Source organism: Phodopus roborovskii, unplaced genomic scaffold (genome assembly GCF_943737965.1).
Source record: "Phodopus roborovskii unplaced genomic scaffold, PHOROB, whole genome shotgun sequence".
NCBI lineage: Eukaryota > Metazoa > Chordata > Mammalia > Rodentia > Cricetidae > Phodopus > Phodopus roborovskii.
This window is the reverse complement of record NW_026125562.1, coordinates 3,940,001-3,961,542: the sequence shown is the minus strand read 5'-3', so window position 1 is coordinate 3,961,542 and position 21,542 is coordinate 3,940,001. Positions and strand designations below refer to the sequence as shown.

Genomic DNA, 21,542 nt, shown 5'->3' with positions numbered 1-21,542 from the left:
AGTAGCCTAGACAATACAAGCATGAAGTCATATGGCTTATGGAGTATAGGTTTCTGGTTCAGTTCTCAGACCATACACACCCTGCCTTATTTCCAGTACCTTCTAAAGTGGCTATGCTCTTTAGAGAGGCCAGACTCTCTATTATGCTCTACTTCCCTCCCTCCCCCCAAGACCCTACCTTCCACCTGATGTCTCCCACCTTCTCCTCCTGCCTTGGTACTAAAAACCATGCATCTGGGATCCACTTCTTTGGGACAGTAGTTTCTTCTGTGGAAAAAGTACTTTTAGACTTGAAGTATGGACAGAATAATGGGCTTTGAAACTTGCAAGTTTTGCTCAAACCTAAGGTAAATGAGGCTGTACAGTTGGGATTAGGGATTATCCAGAGCCAGCATAACAAAGAAACCCAAATGTAGGGAGTACGGTTTTTCCTCCCGCTGCCTAGCCTTGTCCTGCCGCTGCGCCAGCGCCAAATAATACACCGAGACTCTGTTTTTGATATAATTCTGTTGGCCTGTTATTAGTTTCTTATCGGCTACATTTCTATGTATTTCCACGTGGTCTTACCGAGAGCGGAGGAATGGCCGTTCTGTTCTCTCCAGACTCTCCATCTTGACTCTCCTTCCTACTTCCTATTTCCTCCTTGTCTCCTAGTCCCGCCTATCTAGCTTTCCTATTGGCCAACAGTGCTTTATTCATTAACCAGTATGAGAAACATTTATAGAATGACATCTCTCATCATCTCCTCTTTTCTGTCTAAAATAAAAAGAAGGGTTTTAACCTTAACATAGCAAAATATATAACACAACAGTTATCAAGTAAGAATCACAGTTAACAATATTTAGTCCATTAACATTTAGCAAGATTTGAAGAAAATATTTCATCATCTATCCTATCTTTGTGTGTCTAAAGTCTAAGTAACTTATCTTTAATCCTAACTAAGGAAAACTAACTATAACTATCTGTCTTCAACTCCTTCAAAGACCACAGAAGGATAATATATAAACTCTAGAAATGACAGAGACAATTCACTGCCTGGTCACCCAAAGTTCTTTTGTAATCTTCCATCTTCAGCCCATAGGCCATAGCCCATAGACTCTTCAGCAAAGCAGGAAACTTTAAACTGTCTTCTTGTATTGGCAGTTTGTCAGTCACTTTCCTCTGTGTCCTGCAGACTGTCTGGCAGACTCTTCCATGAAGCAGGAACTCTGTAGCAATGTCCATCTTGAATCAGCAATCACTTTTCTGTGGGTCCTGCATGTCCAGTTTATATAGCACAAAGTCAAACAGTCCAGACAAGAGCAGTATCTTGTCCAAATGGCTAGTCTTGCTATATTGGAGGCAAACTCCATACTTAAACAAGAGGAGAAATATACATATCACAAAATTGACCTTAAATTGTATCAATAAATGAAAATCCATTCCAAAACAAAGTAATCATATCTATACCATAATCCCCCTTTTACCTTTAAAAATAATTGGCTGTGATCATTACCCATTTATAACCAAGCCCATTTAAATGAAAACAAACATTTATAAACAATATTTGGGATAACATCTCTCATCACCCAAACTAGAGGGCCAAAGGGGAAGTTAACAAGACAAGTGTGTGCAAAGTGTATTTTCCTTGAGTTAGGTCACTTTTGCTAAGGACTTGCAATATGACCAGAGTAGATCAGAACCATGCACTTTTTATACCAAGTAGCACTATGATATTTTATAGGTTCATTTTTACCGATGTGTATGTATCTGTGTGTGTCTGGTGTGTGTGTGTGTGTGTGTGTGTGTGTGTGTGTGTTCATACTTGTGTGCACAAGCACTCTAGAGAAAGGTGTCAGATCCTCTGGAACTGAGGTTACAGGCATTTGTGAACCACCTGCATAGATATTTAGAATGAACTTGAGTGCTTTGGAAGAGCAGCATAGGCTTCTTAACTATTGAGCCATCTTTCCAGCCCCAGCTCTGATTCTTAACACTGACTGTGTTAGACATTGACTCATTGATTGGTTATCTACCTACCAGGCTGTAAGTGAATAGGAACCATGGAAGCTAACACTATCTGAAAGTAAGACTCAAAGAGGAAAACACATTAAGCAAGTTCACAGTTATTAATAACAAAACAATGCTTAGAAGGAGAACAAGGGCACACGCATCAGGAGAACTTGTCTTAGTGGAAGGGCATCAAAATGGGCTTCTCTGAGGAGGTGTATTTGAGCTGAGAACTACTTGCAGGGCACTGATTAATTCTAAGACTTCCCAGATGCCGAGCAGATTCCCCATATGCAGTACCCAAGAAACAGGACAGTGTGACCTGGAGTCCCTAGGCCGCATAGGGCCACAAGTAGTGGCAAAGATAGGGATGGGGATGGGATGTCCTGAGAGTATGGCCTAGGCTGGGGCTCCAGTAATCTGAGGGCTGCTCTTCAACCCTCCTGACCTGCCCATCCCCCAGAATACCCTTGAATACACTGAGCCACTGGGACAAGACAGCAAGGTTCTGGCAGCTCAGCCACCCGTGGATGCAGAGGGGCAGGGCCCCATGACCTCATCGCAATGGTGTCTTACAGCCCTGACAGCAGGAGACGAATATAAACAGGGAAAAGTCCCCCGGCACTCTCCAAGCTTGCTAAGGACGACCAGGGCTTTGCAGACTCCTCAGACAATGTGCCTGCTCAGGAGGCCTGAATGGAATTCGGAATTCGAAAGTACTTGTTTCTCTGCAGAAAAAAAATTCCAAAGATTGCTCAACATTCCTTTGACTCCAGGAGCAGAGTTTGGCAGCAGTGATTGAAAGCCTGAAGGAATAGGAGCCTGTGGGTGTGCCTTGCAGTACTGGCCAGGACAGTTGGGGGAATAGCTTCTCTGCCCTTCTCCTGGGTGTGTGTGTGTGGGGGGGTTGAGGGAGAGGGCAGGGATTTGAAGTTCTTGCCATCCCGATGGGGGAGCTGCCATCCTAAACCAGTCAAAGACTGGGAACCCAGACTCTCTGACTCTATGCAAAGCCCTGTTTTCATAGCTGTCAGGAGCCATGGGAGTAGCTCACTCCTGTTTAGCCTTCTATGGTTGCCAAGCAGATGATCTCTGTCTCCTTAGCTCTGCTTGATACTGGCAGATACTGAATGACAGGCTTCCTCCTCCAGGAAGCTCTCTCCCTGCCTGGGTTGAAATGCATCTGTCAGTACCTCTAGGCACTTATATTATGTCTCATACTGTAGCTGTTTCTAGAAATATCTGCCCTCTATCAGAAGGGAAAGTAGCACCCTTTTTGGACCATGTCTGTAGAATCCTGCAGGGTCCAGTTGGCAAGAGTTCTGGATGCTAACATGTTTACTGCAGCATGTTCAAAACAGGAAAGTGGCAAATTATCTAAAGGTTCAAGAACAAGGTTAAATTAAGCATTAAATAAGTTAGAGTGCATCCTCATTGACCAGATTTAAAGCAGCTGCTGGTATTTTCAAAAACACCAAAAGATGGGAAATACTTAAATTAGCAAATTCATACTAACCACTATTAATAGTTTAGTGTTTACTTATTTTCTGTGTAGATCCTCCACCATGTGATATGTGTGATGGTAAATATTAAACTGTAATACGTGTGGAGGCTATATCATTGTGGAAGAGAAAACCGCCTTTGGAGTATAGGTGTGAGACTATATTATCATAGAAAGTACAATAAAAAGAAACTGAAATCTCACCAGAGGGGTTATAACTTGAAAATGAAATGTTTCCCCTGAGGCTCATATGATGAATGCTTGCTTGGTCTGTTGTATTCTGGAAGGTTCCAAGCACTTTCGGAGGAGTGATCTGTTGTTAGTTGTTTTTCTGCTCTTTACTTTTTTGGCTCTTTGAGGTCTGCCACCCAGCTCTCAAATAAATCACACAGAGTCTTACTCTTCCTTCCCGGCCTGAGTTTGGCTTATTTCTAGCCAGCTTTCCTTAACTTAAATTATCCTGTGTACCTTTTGCCTCTGGGCTTTTACCTTTCTCTATTTCTGTATTTCTTTCTCTGTGGCATGCTGTGTAGCTAGGTGGCTGGCCCCTAGAGTCCTCCTTATCCTACTCCTTGATCTCCCTCTCCCTAGATTTCTCTTCCTATTTATTCTCTCTGCCTGCCAGTCTGAACTATCCTTTCTCCTGTCTTGCTTTTGGCCGTTCAGCTCTTTATTAGACCAATCACATGTTTTAGACAGGCAAAGTAACACAGCTTCACAGAGTTAAACAAATGCAACATGAAAGAATGCAACACATCTTTGCATCATTAAGCGAATGTTCCACAGCACAAACAAATGTAACGCATCTTAAAATAATATTCTACAACAGGGTTCTAGTGGGAAAAATAGGCTTCTGGAAAAAGTTAAGAAGACATGCTTTAACTTGGTCCCCACTCTGTTTTTCTGTTCCTGCTTCCTGTTTGCCATGGTTGTAGCCTCCCACACCACTACGAAATGGGTCTTACGACAAGCAGAACCAACATAACCGAAGACGGTGAGCTGAAGGCTATGAAACTGTGAGCTATGATAAATCTTTTTTCTTAAGTTGCTGATGTTGGAGGTTTGGATGTAGTTGTGGAGAGTCTGATGACATATTCTTAGAACTCAGTATTAAATGAAGAGAAGTTTCCAAATGACCAAAAAGCTGTCACTTCCTAACCTCACCTTTTCAGAAAGGGAGAGCCCTAACTGCTTTGAGAATGAAGGCAGGGACAATAAGTATATCCAATTTTTCTTTGAGAATGAAGGCAGGGACAATAAGTATATCCAATTTTACATATTCAGCGTATTTTATACATGCTTTTAACGAATTTAGACATTGTATTATGTCATATGTATTTTCTTCTTTAATATACCTTAGTTCTCCATATCATTAATCATTTTCCCCCTTTGTGTTTGCACGTGGGTTATTATGTGGGTTCACCTGTGTACACTGGTGTGGTGGCAGAGGGTGATATCAGGTGTTTTCCACAATTGCTTCTCATTATTATTCTTGTTTTTTGAGACAGAGTCTCTCAGTCAAACTGAAGCTCATTATCCTGGCTAACCTGGCTGTCCCTGCTCCTTAGTTCTGGGGTTACAGGGCATTAGCAGCCATGCCTGCCTTTTACATGGGCCTGGAGACCTGAAGCACTTTACCCATTGAGCCATCTCTTCAGCTCTAAATATTATTTAAAAGCATGCCATAATTGCATACATTTTTTTATATTTGGTTGGTTGGTGGTAGTGAGAGTAGTGAGGATGCAGAGAGAGAGAGAGAGAGAGAGAGAGAGAGAGAGAGAGAGAGAGAGAGAGAGAGAGAGAGAGAGAAATTTATTGACAGAAAAGGAAGGTAGAACATTATGGGATGCTTGGCTGGCTTCATCTTTCCCAGGTATCACTGTTTCAGGTTCTGGGATTTTCTAGTGTCTTCATGGGTGCAGCTTTTCAGTGTACAGAAGGAATCAGACTTTTGCTGTGTGGATCAAAAGTGTTTGACCTCTGGTGCTCCATCCCTAGGCTCATCTGTCTGTCTATCTATTCTATCTATCCTACTATCTCCTATACATCTATCTGTCCATCTTATCTGTCTATCCTATCTGTCTCCTATCTATCTATCTATCTATCTCCTATCTATATATCTATCTCTGCATCCATACATCCATCCATCTATCCTCCCATGTGCTGAGATTCCAAGAGCGCACCGCCAACCCCCGTTTTATATCAGTATTTAAAAAGCAGTGGTCCTTATCCTTGATTTTCTTTCTCCTTTATTGGGGAGTACAGTTTCTGCCCAAAAGCAAAATGTTTTTTAATATCATTGAAATGTGTTTCCAAATTCTCCTTCAGAGAAGCTGTTCCAGTTTACACTTTATAGTAATGAGAGTGTGGTCTGCTGCCCTGTCAAGGGCTGGGGAGGCATTTCCTCGCTGTTAAAACCATGAATTGGCGTGAGATCTCAGTTAGCAGGCAGCTATGAGGTTAGGTGGCTGCTTTGGAGTGGGAGATTAAATCTTGAGAAGGCAGGGCTGGTGATACTGAGGTCCTTTGCTTAACTGTGGTTAAAGTAGGGAGGCTTTTGTTGTTAAGGGGGATTAAAGAGGATTCGGGTTGGGAGACAAACTGGATTTGGAATTACTTACTGAACATTCAAAGCAAACCCCACACAAAACCTGGTGGATAAATAGCCAAAAAACATTTCTCAAAAAACAAAGAAACAAACAAACAAAAACCTGCAAATAGTTAAAGAAAACGCCAGTTTCAGTTTCAACATTTAATTCCTTCTACTGGAAGAAAAATCATAGAATTTTCAGAATTTTTACTATTTTAAAGGGGGGAGTTGGGAATGAGTCTTTTAGCCTGGAAGGAGAGTGTGGAAAGAGAGTCTCACGTGCTGTGCTGACAACACTCACATTTCTCTATAAGTCACTTCATTCTGTGGCATTGCCATATGGTAGGAAACAGGGTTGGGCAGCTCATGATTCCCTCACCTCTCCAGAGGGTTAGTGTGCCAGTTAGGGTTTCTATTGCTGTGATAAAACATCATGACCCAGAGCAACGTGGGGAGAAAAAGGTTCCATATCACAGTTCATGATGGAAGAAAGTCAAAGCTTCATGATGGAAGAAAGTCAAAGCAGGGACCCAGAGGCAGGAACTGGAACATGAGCCACAGAGGAGAGCTGCCTACTGGCTTGCTCCCCATAGCTTGCTCCACTTGTTTTCTTACAGCATCCAGGACCACCAGCCCAGGTGTGGCATCACCCATAGAGAGCTGGGCCCTCTCATGTTAATCACCAATCAGGAAAACGTATCACAGGCTTTCCCACAGGTCAATCTGGTGGGGGCATTTTCTTAATTGAGGTTCTCCTTCTAAAAATGACTCTAGCTTTTGTCAAGTTGACATAAAACTAGCCAGCACAGCTACCAAAACCTATTTTTGTACTCAGGGTCAGAAATGTCAGGGAAGGGCTGTGATTGACCTCAGTCACTCAGCTGTGGCCCGAGGGTGAGCTGTGAAGATTGTTCACTATGGGTCAGTCCAGGGTGGCTTCCTTTTAGCCAATGAAGGCTGTGGGGGACAGGATTTAGGAGAATTGGAGCCTATATGTGAATCCTGTGATTAGAGTTTCATGGTTACTTTTAACCTCTTGTGCTGTCTTCTGGGAAAATCTCTCAGTTCCATTTTCCAAAGCTCTAATTATTTGTTCAACTGTGTCCAATCCTGCGCCTTCCCATCTGTTCAGACCCTGCAGTCCTCACTTCCAGGGTGCCTTTATGTTTCTCTTTCTGTTCACATATCCTCCTAATTCCTTGCTCAGATCTTGGTTGTTTTATAACCATTTTCAAGTTGCTCTACAGCTTTCCTTTCATCTGGAGGGAGCTCTGTTATTGCTTTTGTTGGCAAGCTTCACATTTTCCTGTTTCTTTTCCATGGAGATGTTTGTTTCTTTTGAAGTGAATTGTGGCAGTATGATTCTTTTCTCTTTCATTAGAGAAGTGGCTTGGAGTGATGGTTGGAGCTCAGGTTCCAGAGCTACAACACCCCAGGGCTCAAATGTTGGCTTCTTGACTTCTGACTGAATAGGTGCTCTCTCTCTCTCTCTCTCTCTCTCTCTCTCTCTGTGTGTGTGTGTGTGTGTGTGTGTGTGTGTTTTGACAGTCTCACTGTTTAGGCCAGGCTGGCCTGAAATTCACTAAGTACCTCTGCCTAACCTTGAACTGGACATTGCTCTGCCCATCTTAGCCTCTTGAGTACTGGGATTACCGGTATGCAGCACTATGCCCATCTCTTGGCAGTCTTCTTCATCTCTTGGAGTCTTCGCTTCATCTAAACACATACATACTGGTTATATTTTGTTGAGGGAAGAGTACTGACTGAGTGAATGAAATAAGGAAATGGAAGAAAAGAATGAGTTTGGGTGTGTATGGAGGTGGTACTGGAAGCATGAGCACAGAGGATCGTTTATTTGGTGACAAGTTCAAGTTCAGGGTTCCTGGTGATGTCTGTGCCTCTGGGTCAAGTCTTTGTGTAGCTTCTCATAACTTGACTCTATTTGTTATGAGGTTATTACAACTACCAACTGGCTCTACCACATCTGCTGGTGAGAAACAGGGCACTTGTCATACATGCCAGCCTTTACAATTGTGGGAAGGAAACTACTTTCAGCGGCTCCTGCTCCAACCTTTAAACAGACCCAGCTTGATAGAGGCGGTGAGGCCAGGGCCATAGTCTGTGAGCACTCCAGTATCCTTGGCAAGGAGTGAGTCCTTGCATCAGCCAGAATGACCCTGCTCCAGGTGTCTCTTGTTGAGATAATTTCCTTTGTCCATATCTTCAAGACCTCTTACGAGTTGACAGTGAAGAATTGTTGCCCATGGCTGTGCTACCTCAAAAACCAAACCACTACCTGTTGGTTTGCATTCCTTTAAATTGTCCCAGGGTAGGATTTCCCAAGCTTGCTCAAAAATAGAAATCTCTTGGGGAGTGTGATAAAAATACAGATTTCCGGTCACACTCCAGATCCACCGACTCTTCAAGGGAGGTGCCTTGGCATCTGCATTTTTAATGATTATCTGGGAAAGTTTAGGAAATAACGACCTCAGTGTCAGAGTACCACACACTTCAGTTTGGCAGGCTTGGGAGCTTTTGAAGAACTAAACCCTAAATCACTCACCGTGTGACAGTGAGTTTGATTTGGTGGTGGTCATGGGATAACCTACCAGCCAGTGATCCACTCTCAAGTAAATAACCCGAGAGCTGCCATCAGCACAGGCCAGTGACAGTAGCCCTAGGGGTCGAACCCATTCTCCAGGGGTCAGCAGGAAGCAGTGTCAGGGAAAGGCAGGGCTGTCTCCACTAGAACTTTTGCTCCTCTGGGGTGGGGTGGGAACAGGATGGCAATTCCCTGACGGAAAGGGAGGGTGCAACATTTTGTGCTTGTCCGGTTGAACTCTTTACCTGGTGTCATTATTCTAAGTTCCAGAATTCTGTGACATCTTCTTGGGCGCAGGTCTTCAGTGTCTGGCAGGGCTTAGATTTCTGCTATTCAACAGAAGAAAGAGCTATAAACGTATAGAATGACTTAGCCATTTGTTGGATGCTAACAAAAAGACTTCTTTTAATACTGTATCTGTCTAAAGGATAACTGAGTCTTGCTTCTTTGAGAGCAGTCTCTTTCCTGGTCTCTCTGCCTCCCCTCATATTTTCATATCTAGTCTCCTAAGCATATAGTTAAGGATCTGGGGATGGTCTCCCTATCATGATTCAGCCAAATGGAGTTCATCCATTTCCATAGCCCAGTTCAAGCTCCTGTTTCTGTATTAAGACTATGTTAGCACAAGGGAAGGAGGCTAGAGAGGTGACTCAGGGTCTCTTGCTGGTCTTACAGAGGACCCAACTCCAGGTCCCAGCACCCATGATGAATGGGTCACAACTGCCTGTAAATCCAGTTCTTGAGGATTGGAGCCCTCTGGTCTCAACAGGCACCTACACCCACAATAATAATAAATAGTAGTAGAAGTAATGATGATGATAAATAATTTTCCTTTTAAAACCACTGTATTGGTGGGAACTGCGGATGTGACTCAGTGGGTCAAGTGCGCTTATTCAGCATTCGCGAAGCCTTGAGTTTGCTCTCCAGCATTATATAACTAGTCAAAATCTCTCTCTCTCTCTCTCTCTCTCTCTCTCTCTCTCTCTCTCTCTCACACACACACACACACACACACACACACACACACACCTATAACCTCAGCACTTAGAGGGTAGAAGCAGGAGAATCAAAAGTCTAAGGTCATTTTCAGCTAAACATGGAGTTTAAGGCCAGTGTAGGCTACAGGAGACTGTCAAAAACAAAAGCAAAAAAACTTGGTGATAAGTGATAGAAACAAAACTGAAATGCTTTTGGCAAAAGATGCTCCGTGAAAGGGTCACAGCCAGGAGCAGAGTGTCCCCACCTCCATCCTTGTTTACCTCATCCCTCCCAGTTCTTGACAGACTTGGTTCACAGAACAGAAATGTGACTCTTCTGGACTCACTGACCGACCTCTTCCCTAGGCACCAACAGAGCTACAAGGTTGGGGACATTTTTCTCCCTCTAGTTGCAGAATTTTAAGTGATAACGAAATGCTCTGTAGGTTTGACTCCTTATCCAGCACTATTTTGTCCACATTCTTAGAAGAAGCATTTCTCAGAGGAGGTACTTTCTGAGTAGACAATCAATAGATGCATTCTATCCCTAATCAAAAATACACATTAAAATATTAAAATGACAGCAAATACTATTGGAATGAAATGAAATAAAAATCTCCAACGCTGGCATATTACCTACCCTCTGTTGCTGTGGTAACAAGCTATCATGAATTTACCGTATTCAAATGACCCAAACTTACTGTCTTCTAGCTCTGTGGTCAGAAGTTCAATAGAGGTTTTTGGAGGCCCTTGGGGATAATCACTTTTTTATGATTTTTTTTTTTTTTTTTTTTTTTTTTTTTAGCTTTTGAAGCTTTTCCAAATTCCTTAACCCCTGACCCTTTCCTTCATCTTTAAAACCAGCTACCCAGTCAGAAGAGTTCTCAAACAGCTGTCTCTCTGGGTCTCCTCTCCTTGTGAGTGCTGTGGGCCCACCTAGACAGAGCCTATTGATAAACTATCTCACAGCTTGCCATGGTGGTCTAGTCACAGAGGTTAGGAGGGGACAGGTGCTGTGATTTGGATATGGCTTAGTTGTGACTTCATAGGATGGAAGCTTGACTTCCAGCGTCAACGTTGAGAAGAAGACGAGGTAGGACTGTTAGGAGGGGTGAAGCCTTGGGTTGTGCCTTCATAGAGGATTCCCCCCAACCCGATTGCATAGTTCTTATAGGACCCAAGTGTTGCTCTGGCTTCTTGTCTCACTATTGGTCTCTGTCTGTTTACAAACTCCCACCATGGTGTTATTTATCATGATGTGGTCCAATGGAAGGGCTCTTGCCAAAGGACAAATCAATGTAGTCACCCAGAGTTGCATTTCTAGTTAAATAGACCTTTCTCTTAAAAACAAAACAAACAAACAAACAAAAAACCATACAGCCAGGCAGTGGTGGTGTACATCTTTAATCCCAGCACTTGGGAGGCAGAGTCAGGCAGATCTCAATGTGTTTGAGGCCAGCCTGGTCTACAGAATGAGTTCCAGGACAGCAAAAACTGTTACACAGAGAAACCCTATCTGGAAAAACCCAAAACAAAACAAAGCAAAAACAAAAACAAACAAACAAACAAAAAAACAACCAAACAAAAAACCACACACACACAAAAAGGAGACAAACAAACAAACAAACAAAAAACCCACACAGCTTTGAGTATTTTGTTACAGTAACAGACAACTTACTGACACAATATGTCTTTGGAGGGCAGGCAGGAACCAGAGCAACTATCCTCTCTACTACAATTAGGAGGAGGATATTGCATTACATAGAGCCTCTTAGTTCTCAGGCAGGGTATAAATTTCATGAAGTTTCTATAAAGCAAACTGGTGGTTTGAAAATAAGCTATAAATGTATTTGTTCAGCCACTACTTCTAATACTCTGTCCTCGAGAAGTAATGCTAACTATGTGCTTGTGTGGGTGGCCGGGTGGTGAGGTATGCACTGAAATGCTCATCATTGCTTCCCTCATTACCACTTTCCCCCTCAAAACTGGAAAGAACCTGACTGTCCAGCTTCAGAATGACCAAAGAAGCTCTATCATGTCCATATAAGGAAATATTATACTGACAGTAAAAATTAACTTCACAAAACTTTTATGAAATAAAAATATGCACGTGTCCTGATGTTAAGTCAAACTCAATTAGTTTGTGAACATAAAACAGGTAAAAAATAAAAATAAACTCCATGAGAAACAAAAGAGGATATAAAATAATCATAGACTCAATATGAGCTCAACTATATAAAAATAAATTACAAAAAGGCCTGGGAAGGAAAATATGTTTAGCCATGGAAGTTAGCTATGGCTGATGGGATTATTTATGGATGATTTTTTTCTCTATATGTACCTTTTAGAATAATTTTAATTATTTTAAAATTGTGGTTGTCATAGTCCTTACATAATGACACACTTCCAATCCATTCCAGCATGGCCATGTGCATTTATTGGTTAGTTATTTTTGATCATAGGATAAAGTACGGTGAACCCCACTCCCTAAATGCATCCCTAACCATCTGGTCACTCTTGTTCTAACTCCCACAGCTCTCTGCATTCGAGGTAGAAGCATGATCATAATATGTCTATGTCTTCTTTGCTTTTCTTTCTACATAGCTTAATTGCATATCATGAGAACATATAATATATGCCTTGTAAAGTCCTCTCACTTTACTTTTCCCTGAGGGTCATGTAAGGAGGGAATGGTGAGAGGAAAGGGTTTTCATGGTTTAGACCAAAGGAATTATTCTAGACGCAAATGGAGAATGTTGATGTCACAGCAACCGGAAAAATAACAATAATGATAATTATTGTGGAAACTCATTCAGCCAATAGTCTTTGAGGTACCAGCCTCTTTGGGACCATGTCTCAGGTGGACTGGCAGCACACTGGTACTCTCTTGGGCAGCATCCTACACCTCCAGGGCATAAGACCAAGGCAGCTTTTTATCTTCAGTGTGTAAGTGTTCCCCAAATAAATACTTGATATTCTTTTATCTGGGCATTCATGAACTTCCTTACTCCAACCACAGATAATAATAATGGCAGTTATGGTGGTAGTAGTAGTAGTAGTAGTAGTAGTAGTAGTAATCATAATAATAATAATTATCTATATCAGCTGGTTTTTTTCTAATTACTGTGACGATATATCAGACTAAAGCAATTTAAGGTGGAAGAATTTATTTTGGCTGGTAGTTTGAGGGCTTAATCCATCATGCTGAGGAAGACCTGGCTCACAGGAATGTGAGACAGCTGGTTGCTCTGTGTTAACAAGCACAGAGAGGAGAATGCTGATTCTCAGCTGGCTTCCTCCCCTTCCTTCTTTTTATTCAGTTCAGGGTTCCAGTCCATGGAGCCATCTAAAGTGGGCCTTCAGCCTCAGCTAAATTCTCTGGAAAACACCTTCACAGACACACCCTGAAGCATCTCACCTAGATGGTTCCAGATGCAGTCAAGCTGACAGTGATAATTAATTGTCACACCACTTACACTCATTTTGCTATTATCCAGAGTTGGTTCCAAAGGTGTAATTCAGCTTCTGCTTATGTGGTCACATCTTACGTTCTTGAAGGGGAATGAAGTGATGTTAACCTTCCTGCAGGGGAGGACCCTTTTCTGTGGTCCCATCCCCTGGTCTGTCTGAAGAGGGTACATCTTCCTTATAGATCTCAGTGGACCCACCTGGAGGCTAGATGAGAAAGTCAAGGCCTTTAGCACAAGTTTCACCCAGGTTAATAATTCTAGGGTTTCCAGATTGGCTTTTGTGTTTGTGCATTTGATTTCTTTTCTCTTAAACACTAGGTAAACATTTCCCTAGGATAGTGCTGGGGAGGTGATTCAATGGGTAAAGCACTTGCCACAAAGGAGTTAGGGCCTGAAAGCTCATGTGAAATTGAACATGGTAGGGAGAATTTGTAATTACAGTGCTCCTGTGGTCAGATAGACTCTTTAGAAGTTTAGAAGCTTGTGAACCATTCAGCTGGTACACACCGTGGTAAACAATGACACCCAGTTCAAACAAGACAGATACAAGAGGTTGTGTTCTGACCTCTATGTGCATGTAGCAGCTTGTGTACATCTTCATACAAACACACACACACACACACACACACACACACACACACTCCACCAGGAGAACCCTTCTAAGCACCAGCTTAGACTGGACCAGTCTGCCTTCTGAGGACTCCTGCCAGAATTCATTTGAGGAATTTTATAAAAATGCACATGCCTAGGGCCTGCCTCCCTCCAAGTAGATCCCATAAGGCTGTGTCAGGCAAGTTAAAACATTCCCCTGAGACGCAACAAGCTCTCTTCGTTCAGATCACAGCATCAGATGTCTGGCCAAGGCCCACCCCCGTCTTGGTCTTCTCCAGATTCTTTTAGCGTGCTGTGTCAGGAATCAAGTGTTCATGTCTTGCTTTATCATGCTTCCCAGCAGATTGATATCCCCTTCTTACTGTTAGGAAAAGAGCCAGATGCCTTTGAGATCTGCTGGCATCGGCTGGATTTCAGCGGCTCTTACAGCTACTTTAGCTCTCTTCCATCTGTGTTTTTGTCTGTTTCTCTGTCCCTCCTCATCCTATCTCATATGAGGCTGCAGGCCAGCTTTGTTCATCTCCTTTGCTTTCCCCTTTGCAATTTGCCCCTGGGTTATACATGTTCTGCTTGATTATTCAGATTCTCACCCTCCATTTTTGAGACACAAGTGATAAAAGAAAATTTCTCTTTAGGATCAATTAGAGACATCTTAAAGAAAGAACATATTTAAAAGGTGATCAGCATAATGGCCAAGAGCCAGGATTCCAGAGCCAGAGTTCAAATCCAAGCTGAGTGAACACAGACAAGTCATATGATCTCTGTGCCTTGGTTTCCCCATTTGTCAGTGAGGCTGATGACCACCATAGCATCTCTTTGGGTTCTCAGAATGAGTCAGTGAGATAATGATATACCCAGAATAACATCTGGGCCAGATCTATGGGTTCCATATCCACAGACTCAACCAACCTTGGGATAAAAATATTTGTATAGGCCAGGCCGTGGTGGCTCATGCCTTTAATCCCATCACTCAGGAGGCAGATGCAGGTAGATCTTTGTGAGTTGAGTCTAGCCTAGTCTACAGAGTGAGCTCCAGGACACCAGAGCTACACGGAGAAGCCCTGTCTTGAAAAACCAAAAGAAAAAACATATTTGTGTGTCTGTATGCATGTGGTGTGTACATACATGTTCAAATGGGTGTGTGCATGTAGAAGCTGGAGGAGAGTGTTGGGTGACATCATCTAAATTGTCCACCTCATTTTTTGAGCCAGGGTCTTACTGAACCTGAAGCTCACTGATTTGCCTAGACTGGTTAGCCAATGAGCTCCAGGGATCTGCCTGTCCCTGCCTTTCCTCCCCCAGCACTGAGGTTACAGATGTGCATCACTACACCTGGCTTTTTGTTGGGTACTGAGAATGTGAACTCAGATCCTCATGCTTGCACAAAGGCAATTTCCCTATTGAGCTATCTCCTAGCTCATCAAAAGTACTTTTGAAATTAAAGCTACACTCAACATTGATACACAAACCTGTTTTCCATTCACTAAGCAATGCAGGACAACAACTTCACCTAGCATTTATATTGAATTAGCTAATTAGTTCTTTTTTGTTGCTCTGATAAAATACCCCAACAAAAGCCACATGATGAAGAGGGGGTTTATGTGGGCTCACAGTTCCAGGATGTAATCCATCATGGTTGGGATGTTCCGTCACAGGAGCTCAAGCTCACCAGTTACAGTGCAGCCACAGTAAGGCAGCAAAGAATACCAGCATTCAGTTAGCTTTCTCCTTTTTATTCAGTCCAGACCCAAGCCTAGGGAGTGGTGCTGCCCATATTTGAGGTCTGTCTTTCCACCTCAACTAACCCAATCATGATAATCCCTGACAGACATGCCCAGAGATTTGTCTCTAAGACAATATTAACACAGGCATCCTAACTCATCAAGAGATGATTTAAAGCTTACAGGAGCCTTTACATGGGTTATGTTTCCTGGGTAACAGTATCTGTTCTCTTTAGTATAAGGGACTTACACATCCATGGATTTTTGCACTGGGGTATGAGTGTGGAGATGTGGAACCAACTCCTGCCCCAGCACACAGATCTATGGCTGTGTGGTAAGTGTGGTAGTTCCTTATCCTGAAGATGCCACAAAAAATGCTTAATTTGCTTTATGAATGCAATTCTAGTGACTAGAGTCCTTTGTGGTACAGAAGGCACCTCTGGTTTCACTGGAGGAATTTTAAGATGGTGGATTTTAAGAAGGCAAGAAATCTGCATGAGTCAAAAACCTGAAAAAAAGACTATGGCTAAAAAGGGAGACCAATCTCCAAAACATGAAATTCTCATTGGACAATCACAGATTCACCAAGGAAACAGGTCTGGCTCCCTCCTCTCCCCCATTTCCTTCAAATTCTGTCCCAGTAAATACTGGATTTGTCTTTTTCCTTTTTCCCATTCCTGTAACACCCACTCCCATTCAGGCTACCTTTGTTTTCCCACTGAGCCATGGCATCAGTGCCCTCTCATGCCCACTTTGGCCCCCTTCAGTATACCAGTGTATTTTCCACTCTCCACTTGGTAGCCAGAAGTACAAACACAGACCAGTGAGATGGCTCAGTAGGCAATTGTACTTGCCACCAAGTATGATGACCTGAGTCCTGTCTGTGTGTCCCACATGACAGAATAACAGAAACAACCCCCACAAGGTGCTCCCTCCCTCCCTCCCTCCCTGCCTCCCTCCCTCTCTCTCTCCCTCTCTCCCTCTCTCTCTCTCTCTCTCTCTCTCTCTCTCCTTTTTTTGAAACAGGGTTTCTCTGCATAGCTGACTGTCCTGAAATTTGCTCTGTAGAACAGGCTGGCCTCAAACTCAGCGATCCACCTGTCTCTGCCTCCAGAGTGCTGGGATCGTAGTCACCATAACCTTAAAACTACTGGGGTGGGGGCTCTCTGCACTTCCAGGATAAAGTAAAAGCCTTAGCAGCTCACCAGACCTTTCAGAGTCTGGGCCATGCTTGTCTCTCCGCCCCAGCAAGCCCCATCTTTCTCTTTTTGCTCCGGCATAACGATGAAACATCCCCAGGCCTGAGGGCCTCTGCAAGTAGTGTTCTTTTTCTGCAACTTGTTTTCTCCTTCCTTCTCCCAATTAAAAATTTAGTAGACTTCATTTTTTTTTTTACATCAGTTTTCAGGTTCACAACAAAAGATGTTGGGGGGGGGGGCAAAGAGTGTGTGTACATCTTCTCGCTCATTCCCATATGCAGCTTCTACCTCCACCACCAATGTGAGACACTGCAGTTAGTTACAATCAGTGAGCCCACATTAACACAGTTACTACCTAAACACCACAGTTGAATTTATATCAGTGCTGGCTGTGTTTACATTCTGTGGGTTTAAACAACTAGGGTATGGCAGGCACTCTAGGGTGGTGCTTCTCAACTGTCCTAATGCTGTGGCCTTTAATAAATACAGTTCTTCATTTTATAATGGCCCCCAACCATAACATCATTTTATTTTTGTTGCTACTTCATAACTGTAATTTTTCTACTGTTATAAATTATAATGTAAATATCTGTGTTTTCCAATAGTCTTAGGCAACCCCTATGATAGGATCATTTGACCCAAAGGGGGGTTGTGACCTACAGGTTGAGAACCACTGTCCTATAGCATCATACAGAATCTTTCACTGTCCTAAAAGTTCCTTGTTCTCCACATGTACCCTTCTCCTCAGACCCTTGATGAGTACTGATCTTTTTACTACCTCCATAGTTTTGCCTTTTCTAGAACATTCTATTTTCCCTTCCTTTTTAAATATAATTGATTTGTTTTTATTTTATGTGCATTGGTGTTTTGCCTGCATGCATGTCTGTGTGAGGGTGTCAGATTTTGGGATTGTTGTAAGATGCCATGTGAGTGCTTCGAATCAAACCTGGGTCCTCTGAAAAAGCAGTCAGTGCGATTAACTGCTGAGCCACCTCTCCACCCCATTCTAGAGCACTCTATCATCGGAATAATATACTATATAGTTTTCCAGATTGGCCTCTTTTCACTTAGTAATATGCTTCTAAGATTTCCTTCCTGTCTCTATGGCGTGGTAACTCATTTCTTTGTCATCTGAATAATAGTTCATTGCAGGAATGCATCTGTTTATCCTTTGTCCTGTTAAAGGACTTCTCGGATGCGTTTAGGTCTTGACTGTTATAAACACAGCTGCTATAAACATCTGCGTGTAGATTTTTGTACAGATGTAACTTTTCAACTCCCTTGAGCAAAACTAAGGAGCAAGCCTGCTAGGTCATTTGGCAAGAGTGTGTTTGCTTTTGTAAGAGACCACCAAACTGTCTCTCTCAGGGACTGTGCCAGTTTTCATTCTCACCCACAGAAAGTCAGACTCTCGCCGCTGCACTCTTCTCGGGCATGTTGGTGCTGTTCCTGTTTTGCGTTTTAGCCATTCTACTTTCTGTATAACATTATGAGTTTTGTGCATCTAAAAATAGAACCTTGCATTCTAGTCAAGTTCTCTCATCACTGAGCTACACCTCCAACGCCACCGTTATTGTTTTAATTAGCAATTTCCTAAGGATTACACAAACACCTTTTCATACTTACTGTCCTCCGTTCATATTCTGTTCAGATCACTTGTGCCTTCCCCCACCCTCCGTTTGTTTGTTTGTTTGTTTGTTTGGGGATAGGGTTTCTCTGTGTAGCGCTGGCTGCCCTGGAACTCACTCTGTAAACCAGACTGGCCTCAAACTTAGAGGTCCACCTGCTTCTGCCTCCTGGAATTAAAAGTATGTGCCCCCACCGCCTGGTTCCTTTGCCCATTTGTTAACTGGGTTGTTTTCTCTCCCTTTCTGTCTTCAGTAAATGCCCCATTCATCTCTTAGATCCCAGTTATCTTTGCCTCCATCTTTAACTTGATTGAAGGAAATAAAGCTTTTCTATGAGCTCTTAGAGTGGTAAGTGTCTGCACAGGTCTGGAACTGCGATCTCATACATATTCACATAATGACTTGAATGATATCTGTTTTTCTTGTGTTTGTAAGAGCAGGCAGCACATGTGGCCTTGTTCCCTGGACTAATGCCGCCGGTGCTGGCCCTAACACATAGCAGAAACTCCATTAATAGCAGGAAGGTGCCTAATGCCCTCACCCAGGAAGAAGATGGGACTGGGGGAGAGAGGTCCTCTTGCAGAGTACTCCTCCAGGACAGTACAGGGAGAGCACAGGATTTCAAAGATAACTTACAGCAGTGGGAGGGGCAGAGGGCCAAAAGTGATTCCCAAAGCAGCACCAAACCCACCAGACTGGTGTCAGGAATACTAATGTGCAAGCTGAGCTGAGACAAACAAATGATAGAAGAGCTTTTTTAGGAAATTATTTGAGGCAGGAAAACAGACAGGGCAAGCCAGGCCCCACATGTACTAGAGGAGGCAGCATCTTAAATGCACTGGGTTGTTCTTCCTCAAGAGGAGTAATTCTCCAACCGGAAAGCAGTAAAGGCAATTCCAGAGGGAGGACGTCAGGCTGGAGGTCACACTGATTATGCTCTGGCTTCAGATGAATCTCATTAGAACTTGGGAACAGGACTGCAGAGCCATCATCCGCAATTTCTGAGAAACTTGGGCAAGAAGCCCAATATCCAGGATGTGTGAAATGTTTGTCAGCTTTCAAAAAGCAAGAATGTGCAAATGGAGTAAGTCTAATGACCTCAGACTTCCAAACTTGAAATTAATTAATGCTATGAATCTGGATTAGATTTTCAACAGTGCCTAGAAAGTGGAATTTAAAAAATTTTCTGCCTCACTACACTTCCATTTGAAACTTGCCAGCAAGCAAGATGAAGACAGCCTGTCTTCTTGGAGAACAATTGAGTAACCTGTCTTCTTCAGCCCCAGGAACATGGGTAACTGCACCACTACCCCAAGGGTGAAACTTGGCATTTCCTCCTAATGTGTAGCTTGATGGAAGCTGCTCTTTGTATTTCTTGGTGTGAAGGGCTGATTGCTGGAAGCAACTGAGCACAATTGCACAGAGGTAAGGAGCCTTCTGGTGGAGAAGAATCAGAACGAATTTTCATGTAGCATGAGTATCATCACATCTCTCATGGATTGAGGTGGACATACCTGAATCATGCATGGCTTTCACAAGAAACCACCACGAGTTCTCTCTTGCTATGAGAGTTTGGGGACAAAAAGCCCCACTTCAGGAATCCCAATGGAGCCACTTGTCCTGATATACCAATTAAAGATGAGTGATGGTGACAAAGAGACATTCATCAATGTGTGCATTGGGAAGAGGAATAGACTGCAGGCTTAAGACAATGACTGGAGCACAGTTTGGACTACTGAAGTGGGAATATTGTAAAAAGCTAACAATAATGACTAAAGGATGAATATACAAATGAAAACAGAGATGCTAAGATCTGACCCTGTTTTCAATGGGCCCAAGTAAGGAATCAGTGTGTGTGTGTGTGTGTGTGTGTGTGTGTGTGTGTGTGTGTGTGTGTGTGTGTGTATTCTTATTTTACATATCGATCCCAGTTCCCTCTCCCTTCCTCCCTCCCATGACCCCTAACCACCCCCCTCCCACTGCACAGGGAGGGATCTTCAAAATCTGTCATTTGGAGTAGGGTCTAGGCCCTCCTCCCTACATCTAGGCTAAGGGAGTATCCCTCAATGGGGAATGTGCTCCCAAAGTCTTTTTGTGCACCAGGGATACATCCTGTTTCCCCTGTCAGAGGTCTCTTAGACTGCCCAGGCCTTCTAACTGAGACCCATGATCAGGGGGTCTGAGTCAGTATAATGCTGATTTCCCAGTTATCAGTCTCCCCCTTATTCAGGTCAGCTGTCTCTGTGGGTTTCTGTAGCATAGTCTTGACCCCTTTTCTTATCACTCCTCCCTGTCTGCAACTGGATTCCAGGACTTCAGCTCAGTGTTTAGCTGTGGATGTCTGCTTCTGTTTCCATCAGCTACTAGATGAGGGCTCTATGATGGCATGTAAGTTAGTTATTAATCTCATTATCTGGGAATGGCACATAAGGTAGCCTTTCCACTGTTTCTCAGAATGTTAGTTGGGGTCACCCTTGTAGGTCTCTGGACATTTCTCTAGGGTCAGTTTTCTCTTCGAACCTATAATGACTCCCTCTAACAAAGTGTCTAAATACCTATTGTACTCCTAAGGGAGAAGCCAGGCAGCTGGGAGGAAGACATGGTAAAGGGTGGCTTGATTGTTCCCTTGCTTGTGTGACTAAGGCTGAAATATCCTCCCAGCCCATCTGCTCCAGGAGCCCAAGAAAGCGTGCAATATTCTTGTCTCAGACTGACACAGGAGACACTAACTTCAGCCCTTTGAGGGTTCTGGAGTATTAGAAAGCTAGATGAAGTCTTCAGATTTAAACAGCAACACAGCTGGCAGCAACAGGGCGGAAGGAGTTAACTATACAAGCAAACCCAAGTAGAGGGAAGGGCTAGTGAGATCTCTTAAGGCCAATGCAACTGCTACCCTTTGTAAGAAGAGGAAACATGAAGGCATGAAGAGAAAGACCTGCTAGACAGAGACAGAGACCATTGGGAGAGGCCTGCAGGCCAAGAGATGCCAAGGGCTGCCAGATGCCCAGGAGCAAGGCAAAGGTTGGGCAGATCATGCTTGAAGCCTCCAGAAGGAAGTGACCTCTTACACCCTAGTTTCCAGAACTTCAGGAGAATATGCTCATGGTTTTGTTTTTCAATCAAGTCTGTGATATTTTGTAAAGCAGCCCAAACAACTATTCAATTTGAGCATGTGTGGGTTAAAGAGACTAATCTGGAAAACAAATTATATGACTGGTTAGGATCACTACACAGATATCTTACTTCTTATGAT

The 21,542-nt window shown here is 43.2% G+C and overlaps 1 long non-coding RNA gene across 1 annotated transcript in view; it reads left to right on the top strand.

The window, feature by feature from the left end:
• Positions 1-19,777, top strand: part of LOC127216879 (uncharacterized) — a 38,208-nt gene extending 18,431 nt beyond the window's left edge. Inside the window, exon 3 of the long non-coding RNA XR_007834049.1 lies at positions 19,238-19,777. This is a non-coding gene — a long non-coding RNA (uncharacterized LOC127216879). The remainder of the gene's footprint in view (positions 1-19,237) is intronic.
• Positions 19,778-21,542: the final 1,765 nt, after the last annotated feature.